We start from the raw sequence: 8,601 nt of genomic DNA, 5'->3' as shown, positions 1-8,601 counted from the left end.
TCACCTGTCCCTCCTCTCCCTCACCTGTCCCTCCTCTTCCTCACCTGTTCCACCTCTCCCTCTCCTGTCCCCTCTCTCCCTCACCTGTCCTCCTCTCCCTCAGGTCTCTGCTCTCCCTCATCTGTCCCTCCTCACTGTCACCTGTCCCTCCTCTCCCTCACCTGTCCTCCTAGCCCCCTCACCTATCCCTCCTCTCCCTCACCTGTCCCTCCTCCCCCTCACCTGTCCCTCCTCTCCCTCACCTGCCCTCCTCTCCCTCACCTGCCCTCCTCTCCCTCACCTGCCTTCCTCTCCCTCACCTGTCCCTCCTCTCCCTCACCTGTCCCCCTCACCCTCACCTGTCCTCCTCTCCCTCACCTGTCCCTCCTCTCCCTCACCTGTCCCTCCTCTCCCTCACCTGACCCTCCTCTCCCTCACCTGTTCCCCCTCTCCCTCACCTGTTCCCCCTCTCCCTCACCTGTCCCTCCTCTCCCTCACCTGTCCCTCCTCTCCCTCACCTGTCCCTCCTCTCCCTCACCTGTCCCTCCTCTCCCTCACATATCCCTCCTCTCCCTCACCTGTCCTCCTCTCTCTCAGCTTTCCTCCTCTCCCTCAGGTCTCTCCTCTTCCTCACCTGTCCCTCCTCTCCTGTCCCTCCTCTCCCTCACCTGTCCTCCTCTCCCTCACCTGTCGCTCCTCTCCCTCACCTGCCCTCACCTCCCTCACATGTCCCTCCTCTCCCTCACCAGTCCCTCCTCTCCCTCACCTGTCCTCCTCTCCCTCACCTGTCCCTCCTCCACATCACCTGTCCCTCCTCTCCCTCACCTGTCCCTCCCCTCCCTCACCTGTTCCCCCACTCTCTCACCTGTCCCCCTCTCTCTCACCTGTCCTCCTCTCACTCACCTGTCCCTCCTCTCCCTCACCTGTCCTCCTCTCCCACACCTGTACCTCCACTCCCTCACCTGTCCCTCCACTCCATCACCTGTCCTCCTCTCCCTCACCTGTCGCTCCTCTCCCTCCCCTGTCCCTCCTCTCCCTCACCTGTCCCTCCTCTCCCTCACCAGTCCCTACTCTCCCTCACCTGTTCCTCCTCTCCCTCACCTGTCCCTCCTCTCCCTCACCTGTCCTCCTCTCCCTCACCTGTCCCTATTCTCCCTCACCTGTCCCTATTCTCCCTCACCTGTCCCTCCTCTCCCTCACCAGTCCCTCCTCTCCCTCACCTGTTCCTCCTCTCCCTCACCTGTCCCTCCTCTCCCTCACCTGTCCCTCCTCTCCCTCACCTGTCCCTCCTCTCCCTCACCTGTCCTCCTCTCCCTCACCTGTCCTCCTCTCCCTCCCCTGTCCTCCTCTCCCTCACCTGCCCTCCTCTCCCTCACCTGTCCCTCCTCTCCCTCACCTGTCCATCCTCTCCCTCACCTGCCCTCCTCTCCCTCACCTGTCCCTCCTCTCCCTCACCTGTTCCTCCTCTCTCTCACCTGTCCCTCCTCTCCCTCACCTGTCCCTCCTCTTCCTCACCTGTTCCTCCTATCCCTCTCCTGTCCCCCCTCTCCCTCACCTGTCCTCCTCTCCCTCAGGTCTCTGCTCTCCCTCATCTGTCCCTCCTCACTCTCACCTGTCCCTCCTCTCCCTCACCTGTCCTCCTAGCCCCTCACCTATCTCTCCTCTCCCTCACCTGTCCCTCCTCCCCCTCACCTGTCCCTCCTCTCCCTCACCTGCCCTCCTCTCCCTCACCTGCCTTCCTCTCCCTCACCTGTCCCTCCTCTCCCTCACCTGCCTTCCTCTCCCTCACCTGTCCCTCCTCTCCCTCACCTGTCCCTCCTCTCTCTCACCTGCCCTCCTCTTCCTCACCTGTCCCTCCTCTCCCTCACCTGTCCCTCCTCTCCCTCACCTGCCTTCCTCTCCCTCACCTGTCCCTCCTCTCTCTCACCTGGCCCTCCTCTCTCTCACCTCTCCTCCTCTCCCTCACCTGTCCCTGCTCTCCCTCACCTGTCCCCTCCTCTCCCTCACCTGTCCCTCCTCTCCCTCACCTGTCCCGCCTCTCTCTCACCTGTCCTCCTCTCCCTCACCTGTTCCTCCTCTCTCTCACCAGTCCCTCCTCTCCCTCACCTGTCCCTCCTCTCCCTCACCTGTCCCTCCTTTTCCTCACCTGTTCCACCTCTCCATCTCCTGTCCCCCCCTCTCCCTCACCTGTCCTCCTCTCCCTCAGGTCTCTGCTCTCCCTCATCTGTCCCTCCTCACCCTCACCTGTCCCTCCTCTCCCTCAACTCTCCTCCTAGCCCCCTCACCTATCCCTCCTCTCCCTCACCTGTTCCTCCACCCCCTCACCTGTCCCTCCTCTCCCTCACCTGCCCTCCTCTTCCTCACCTGCCTTCCTCTCCCTCACCTGTCCCTCCTCTCCCTCACCTGTCCCCCTCACCCTCACCTGTCCTCATCTGCCTCACCTGTCCCTCCTCTCCCTCACCTGTCCCTCCTCTCCCTCACCTGTCTCTCCTCTCCCTCACCTGTTCCCCCTCTCCCTCACCTGTTCCCCCTCTCCCTCACCTGTCCCCCCTCTCCCTCACCTGTCCCTCCTCTCCCTCACCTGTCCCTCCTCTCCCTCACCTGTCCCTCCTCTCCCTCATCTATCCCTCCTCTCCCTCACCTGTCCTCCTCTCTCTCAGCTTTCCTCTTCTCCCTCAGGTCTCTACTCTTCCTCACCTGTCCCTCCTCTCCTGTCCCTCCTCTCCCTCACCTGTCCTCTCTCCCTCACCTGTCGCTCCTCTCCCTCACCTGCCCTTCCCTCCCTCATCTTTCCCTCCTCCACATCACCTGTCCCTCCTCTCCCTCACCTGTCCTTCCTCTCCCTCACCTGTTCCCCACTCTCTCACCTGTCCCCCTCTCTCTCACCTGTCCTCCTCTCCCACACCTGTCCCTCCTCTCCCTCACCTGTCCTCCTCTCCCACACCTGTACCTCCTCTCCCTCACCTGTCCCTGCACTCCATCACCTGTTCTCCTCTCCCTCACCTGTCCCTCCTATCCCTCCCCTGTCCCTCCTCTCCCTCACCTGTCCCTCCTCTCCTCACCAGTCCCTCCTCTCCCTCACCTTTTCCTCCTCTCCCTCACCTGTCCCTCCTCTCCCTCACCTGTCCTCCTCTCCCTCACCTGTCCCTATTCTCCCTCACCTGTCCCTCCTCTCCCTCACCAGCCCCTCCTCTCCCTCACCTGTTCCTCCTCTCCCTCACCTGTCCCTCCTCTCCCTCACCTGTCCCTCCTCTCCCTCACCTGTTCCTCCTCTCCCTCACCTGTCCTTCCTCTCCCTCACCTGTCCTCCGCTCCCTCCCCTGTCCTCCTCTCCCTCACCTGCCCTCCTCTCCCTCACCTGTCCCTCCTCTCCCTCACCTGTCCCTCCTCTCCCTCACCTGCCCTCCTCTCCCTCACCTGTCCCTCCTCTCCCTCACCTGTTCCTCCTCTCCCTCACCTGTCCCTCCTCTCCCTCACCTGTCCTCCTCTCCCTCACCTGTCCCTCCTCTCCCTCACCTGTCCCTCCTCTCCCTCACCTGTCCCTCCTCTCCCTCACCTGTCCCTCCTCTCCCTCACATATCCCTCCTCTCCCTCACCTGTCCTCCTCTCTCTCAGCTTTCCTCCTCTCCCTCAGGTCTCTCCTCTTCCTCACCTGGCCCTCCTCTCCTGTCCCTCCTCTCCCTCACCTGTCCTCCTCTCCCTCACCTGTCGCTCCTCTCCCTCACCTGCCCTCACCTCCCTCACATGTCCCTCCTCTCCCTCACCAGTCCCTCCTCTCCCTCACCTGTCCTCCTCTCCCTCACCTGTCCCTCCTCCACATCACCTGTCCCTCCTCTTCCTCACCTGTCCCTCCTCTCCCTCACCTGTTCCCCCACTCTCTCACCTGTCCCCCTCTCTCTCACCTGTCCTCCTCTCCCTCACCTATCCCTCCTCTCTCTCACCTCTCCTCCACTCTCTCAGCTTTCCTCCTCTCCCTCAGGTCTCTCCTCTTCCTCACCTGTCCCTCCTCTCCTGTCCCTCATCTCCCTCACCTGTCCTCCTCTCCCTCACCTGCCGCTCCTCTCCCTCACCTGTCCCTCCCCTCCCTCACCTGTCCCTCCTCTCCCTCACCAGACCCTCCTCTCCCTCACCTGTCCTCCTCTCCCTCACCTGTCCCTCCTCCGCATCACCTGTCCCTCCTCTCCCTCACCTGTCGCTCCTCTCCCTCACCTGTTCCCCCACACTCTCACCTGTTCCCCTCTCCCTCACCTGTCCTCCTCTCCCACACCTGTACCTCCTCTCCCTCACCTGTCCCTCCTCTCCCTTACCTGTCCTCCTCTCCCTCACCTGTCCCTCCTCTCCCTCCCCTGTCCCTCCTCTCCCTCACCTGTCCCTCCTCTCCCTCACCAGTCCCTCCTCTCCCTCACCTGCTCCTCCTCTCCCTCACCTGTCCCTCCTCTCCCTCACCAGTCCTCCTCTCCCTCACCTGTCCCTACTCTCACTCACCTGTCCCTCCTCTCCCTCAGCAGTCCCTCCTCTCCCTCACCTGTTCCTCCTCTCCCTCACCTGTCCCTCCTCTACCTCACCTGTCCCTCCTCTCCCTTACCTGTTCCTCCTCTCCCTCACCTGTCCCTCCTCTCCCTCACCTGTCCTCCTCTCCCTCACCTGCCCTCCTCTCCCTCACCTGTCCCTCCTCTCCCTCACCTGTCCCTCCTCTCCCTCACCTGCCCTCCTCTCCCTCACCTGCCCTCCTCTCCCTCACCTGTCCCTCCTCTCCATCACCTATTCCTCGTCTCCCTCACCTGTCCCTCCTCTCCCTCACCTCTCCTCCTCTCCCTCACCTGTCCCTGCTCTCCCTCACCTGTCCCCTCCTCTCCCTCACCTCTCCCTCCTCTCCCTCACCTGTCCCGCCTCTCTCTCACCTGTCCTCCTCTCCCTCACCTGTTCCTCCTCTCTCTCACCTGTCCCTCCTCTCCCTCACCTGTCCCTCCTCTCCCTCACCTGTCCCTCCTCTTCCTCACCTGTTCCACCTCTCCCTCTCCTGTCCCCTCTCTCCCTCACCTGTCCTCCTCTCCCTCAGGTCTCTGCTCTCCCTCATCTGTCCCTCCTCACTGTCACCTGTCCCTCCTCTCCCTCACCTGTCCTCCTAGCCCCCTCACCTATCCCTCCTCTCCCTCACCTGTCCCTCCTCCCCCTCACCTGCCCCTCCTCTCTCACCTGCCCTCCTCTCCCTCACCTGCCTTCCTCTCCCTCACCTGTCCCTCCTCTCCATCACCTGTCCCCCTCACCCTCACCTGTCCTCATCTCCCTCACCTGTCCCTCCTCTCCCTCACCTGTCCCTCCTCTCCCTCACCTGTCCCTCCTCTCCCTCACCTGTTCCCCCTCTCCCTCACCTGTTCCCCCTCTCCCTCACCAGTCCCTCCTCTCCCTCACCTGTCCCTCTTCTCCCTCACCTGTCCCTCCTCTCCCTCACCTGTCCCTCCTCTCCCTCAAATATCCCTCCTCTCCCTCACCTGTCCTCCTCTCTCTCAGCTTTCCTCCTCTCCCTCAGATCTCTCCTCTTCCTCACCTGTCCCTCCTCTCCTGTCCCTCCTCTCCCTCACCTGTCCTCCTCTCCCTCACCTGTCGCTCCTCTCCCTCACCTGCCCTCACCTCCCTCACATGTCCCTCCTCTCCCTCACCAGTCCCTCCTCTCCCTCACCTGTCCTCCTCTCCCTCACCTGTCTCTCCTCCACATCACCTGTCCCTCCTCTCCCTCACCTGTCCCTCCCCTCCCTCACCTGTTCCCCCACTCTCTCACCTGTCCCACTCTCTCTCACCTGTCCTCCTCTCACTCACCTGTCCCTCCTCTCCCTCACCTGTCCTCCTCTCCCTCACCTGTCCCTCCTCTCCCTCACCTGCCCTCCTCTCCCTCACCTGTCCCTCCTCTCCCTCACCTGTTCCTCCTCTCCCTCACCTGTCCCTCCTCTCCCTCACCTGTCCTCCTCTCCCTCACCTGTCCCTCCTCTCCCTCACCTGTCCCTCCTCTCCCTCACCTGTCCCTCCTCTCCCTCACCTGTCCCTCCTCTCCCTCACATATCCCTCCTCTCCCTCACCTGTCCTCCTCTCTCTCAGCTTTCCTCCTCTCCCTCAGGTCTCTCCTCTTCCTCACCTGCCCTCCTCTCCTGTCCCTCCTCTCCCTCACCTGTCCTCCTCTCCCTCACCTGTCGCTCCTCTCCCTCACCTGCCCTCACCTCCCTCACATGTCCCTCCTCTCCCTCACCAGTCCCTCCTCTCCCTCACCTGTCCTCCTCTCCCTCACCTGTCCCTCCTCCACATCACCTGTCCCTCCTCTTCCTCACCTGTCCCTCCTCTCCCTCACCTGTTCCCCCACTCTCTCACCTGTCCCCCTCTCTCTCACCTGTCCTCCTCTCCCTCACCTATCCCTCCTCTCTCTCACCTCTCCTCCACTCTCTCAGCTTTCCTCCTCTCCCTCAGGTCTCTCCTCTTCCTCACCTGTCCCTCCTCTCCTGTCCCTCATCTCCCTCACCTGTCCTCCTCTCCCTCACCTGCCGCTCCTCTCCCTCACCTGTCCCTCCCCTCCCTCACCTGTCCCTCCTCTCCCTCACCAGACCCTCCTCTCCCTCACCTGTCCTCCTCTCCCTCACCTGTCCCTCCTCCGCATCACCTGTCCCTCCTCTCCCTCACCTGTCGCTCCTCTCCCTCACCTGTTCCCCCACACTCTCACCTGTTCCCCTCTCCCTCACCTGTCCTCCTCTCCCACACCTGTACCTCCTCTCCCTCACCTGTCCCTCCTCTCCCTTACCTGTCCTCCTCTCCCTCACCTGTCCCTCCTCTCCCTCCCCTGTCCCTCCTCTCCCTCACCTGTCCCTCCTCTCCCTCACCAGTCCCTCCTCTCCCTCACCTGCTCCTCCTCTCCCTCACCTGTCCCTCCTCTCCCTCACCAGTCCTCCTCTCCCTCACCTGTCCCTACTCTCACTCACCTGTCCCTCCTCTCCCTCAGCAGTCCCTCCTCTCCCTCACCTGTTCCTCCTCTCCCTCACCTGTCCCTCCTCTACCTCACCTGTCCCTCCTCTCCCTTACCTGTTCCTCCTCTCCCTCACCTGTCCCTCCTCTCCCTCACCTGTCCTCCTCTCCCTCACCTGCCCTCCTCTCCCTCACCTGTCCCTCCTCTCCCTCACCTGTCCCTCCTCTCCCTCACCTGCCCTCCTCTCCCTCACCTGTCCCTCCTCTCCATCACCTATTCCTCATCTCCCTCACCTGTCCCTCCTCTCCCTCACCTCTCCTCCTCTCCTCACCTGTCCCTGCTCTCCCTCACCTGTCCCCTCCTCTCCCTCACCTCTCCCTCCTCTCCCTCACCTGTCCCGCCTCTCTCTCACCTGTCCTCCTCTCCCTCACCTGTTCCTCCTCTCTCTCACCTGTCCCTCCTCTCCCTCACCTGTCCCTCCTCTCCCTCACCTGTCCCTCCTCTTCCTCACCTGTTCCACCTCTCCCTCTCCTGTCCCCTCTCTCCCTCACCTGTCCTCCTCTCCCTCAGGTCTCTGCTCTCCCTCATCTGTCCCTCCCTCACTGTCACCTGTCCCTCTCTCCTCACCTGTCCTCCTAGCCCCCCTCACCTATCCCTCCTCTCCCTCACCTGTCCCTCCTCCCCCTCACCTGCCCCTCCTCTCTCTCACCTGCCCTCCTCTCCCTCACCTGCCTTCCTCTCCCTCACCTGTCCCTCCTCTCCATCACCTGTCCCCCTCACCCTCACCTGTCCTCATCTCCCTCACCTGTCCCTCCTCTCCCTCACCTCTGTCCCTCTCTCCTGTCCCTCCTCTCCCTCACCTGTTCCCCCTCTCCCTCACCTGTTCCCCCTCTCCCTCACCAGTCCCTCCTCTCCCTCACCTGTCCCTCTTCTCCCTCACCTGTCCCTCCTCTCCCTCACCTGTCCCTCCTCTCCCTCAAATATCCCTCCTCTCCCTCACCTGTCCTCCTCTCTCTCAGCTTTCCTCCTCTCTCCCTCAGGTCTCTCCTCTTCCCTCACCTGTCCCTCCTCTCCTGTCCCTCCTCTCCCTCACCTGTCCTCTCCCTCACCTGTCGCTTCCTCTCCCTCACCTGCCCTCACCTCCCTCACATGTCCCTCCTCTCCCTCACCAGTCCCTCCTCTCCCTCACCAGTCCCTCCTCTCCCTCACCTGTCCTCCTCCTCCTCCTCACACTGTCCCCTCCCTCTCACCTGTCCCTCCTCTCCCTCACCTCTCCCGTCCCCCTCCTCTCACCTGTTCCCCACTCTCTCTCACCTGTCCTCCTCTCTCTCTCACCTGTCTCCTCACTCCCTCCCTCCTCACCTGTCCTCCTCTCCCACACCTGTACCTCCACTCCCTCACCTGTCCCTCCACTCCATCACCTGTCCTCCTCTCCCTCACCTGCCCCTCCTCTCCCTCCCCTGTCCCTCCTCTCCCTCACCAGTCCCTCCTCTCCCTCACCTGTTCCTCCTCTCCCTCACCTGTCCCTCCTCTCCCTCACCAGTCCTCCTCTCCCTCACCTGTCCCTATTCTCCCTCACCTGTCCCTCCTCTCCCTCACCAGTCCCTCCTCTCCCTCACCTGTTCCTCCTCTCCCTCACCTGTCCCTCCTCTCCCTCACCTGTCCCTCCTCTCCCT

Source organism: Somniosus microcephalus, unplaced genomic scaffold, assembly GCF_052327205.1.
Source record: "Somniosus microcephalus isolate GS21.2 unplaced genomic scaffold, FLI_Smic_1.0 unresolved_chr6, whole genome shotgun sequence".
NCBI lineage: Eukaryota > Metazoa > Chordata > Chondrichthyes > Squaliformes > Somniosidae > Somniosus > Somniosus microcephalus.
Note: the sequence above shows the minus strand (reverse complement) of the source record.